Source organism: Heloderma suspectum, chromosome 6 (assembly GCF_057233095.1).
Source record: "Heloderma suspectum isolate Gila_16-S chromosome 6, 16-S_ref, whole genome shotgun sequence".
In the NCBI taxonomy this organism is placed as follows: Eukaryota; Metazoa; Chordata; class Lepidosauria; order Squamata; family Helodermatidae; genus Heloderma; species Heloderma suspectum.
Genome location: NC_139463.1, coordinates 77555232 through 77557104, shown reverse-complemented (window position 1 = coordinate 77557104; position 1873 = coordinate 77555232).

Genomic DNA, 1873 nt, shown 5'->3' with positions numbered 1-1873 from the left:
CAACAGGTTGTCTTCCAGACCGCTGAAAACAGGTGTGGGGAATGTTTGGCCCTCCAGATGTTGTTGCTTTGCAACATCCATCAGCCCTAACCAACATAGCCAGTGGTGGGGGATGATGGGAGTTGCATTTCAACACCATCTGGCGGGCCACACGTTACCCACTTCTGTGTTAAGACAACTTGCCACACATCACTACTGTTGTGCAAGCCTTCCAAAGGAGCATTTGGTGGCCAGTCTGTTAAATTGAAGTACATGTTGTGGCAACCATAAAGTCGCTGGCTGAAACAGCGATCTCCAAGGAGCAGCCACTAAATGTCAAGCTGTTCATCATGTTGGTCAACTGTATTCGAGTGAATGCAAACTCTCTCTGCTGACAGTATTATGGAGATAATACATAGTGTCTTGTATCATGTGAAGAGATGACTGGCATACAAATTTTCAGGTGAATTTTTTTTTAAAAAAATCAATGTTCGGGACAAACTCAACACAAGTTTAGACAAATGAGAAACTGAGATAAATGAGAACTGGGAGAGTCATCCATCCCTAGGTGACACATGCAATTCATCCCTTGATGTTGCATTCATTCAATGATGAATTCAGCATCACACCGTAACATAAAAACAAAGAAAGGCACACTCTAAATGCAGACACTCCTTTATCATTTCAGAAACAACATACATGCCTTAACTACTAATCCATGGTAATATAATGCATGCCATAATTTATGGTCTCAGATTCCTGGTTATAATGAGTTCCAAAGAAATGGTGGGGCATTCCTCAGTCAGCCAAAGCAATCACTCAGAATGATCCCTCCCAGTTATTCAACAGCCCTTGCTTGTTCTTCAGGAGCAATCCAAGATTCTTCCCAGTTTGGAATTTGGTTCACCCAGGGTCAGGACCAGCCCAAGACATTTTGCCACCTGAGATGAAGGACAAAACGGTGTCTGCCTCCATTCCATGTATAAATGTTGACTATTTGTGCAAAAGCAGCCTTGACATTTTGAGAGCCTCCAAAAGAAGATAAACTTATGCCCCTTTGTTCCTTGTGGATCATTGTTCAGAAAATGACAGACAGCCTAAAGGTGTCCCTAAGTAAGAAACCTGCAATGTTTCAGAAGGGTAAGTGCAGAAGTTCATATGGAAGGAGAGTTCTCAAAATTTGGGTGGGATTGATTCGCTTCATCTTCCTTCACCCTGTGGTGATGGGGAGTAATTTGTAGGAAAATGGCAGACTATTGTCATTGATCACATCAGTTAAGGGCACAATCCTATTTCATTCTCAATTATTGTAACCCTCAAATTCAAAGACTTAAGGTCATCCTATGAAGGGTGGGAGGAGCAACAGAGAGCTTCACCTCCCCATCCTCCCATCCTGCATTTTTCACTAGATTTTTCTTTTGCCTATCTAGCGAAGAAGTTTCAGAAGGGGGGAAGGAGGCCAGCAGATGCTCAGGTTAGTTTGTATCCTGGTCTCTCCAGTCTCCGCCCCTCCACACCCACCAAAATGCCCCCTTTTCCTGCTCTCTGAGATCGGCTTCCCAGCCTCGGAGGCCAGCCAGCATGGTTCTTTTCATGCCAGCTGGGCTCTGGGGTTCTTTTTGGATCTCTGATTCCCCCCTCTGAGGTCTCTGAACTCAGAGGTGGGAATCCAAACTATCCTATAGCCCATCAGACATTGCTAGGGTCCAATGGATTGCTCCCTCTGTACCTATTTGCATATAGTATTTGTTGTTCAGTCGTTAAGTCATGTCCGACTCTTCGTGACCCCATGGACCATAGCACGCCAGGCCTTCCTGTCCTGCGCTCTCTCCCGGAGTGTGCTCAAGTTCATATTCATTACATCGGTGATGCTATCTAGCCATCTCATCCTCTG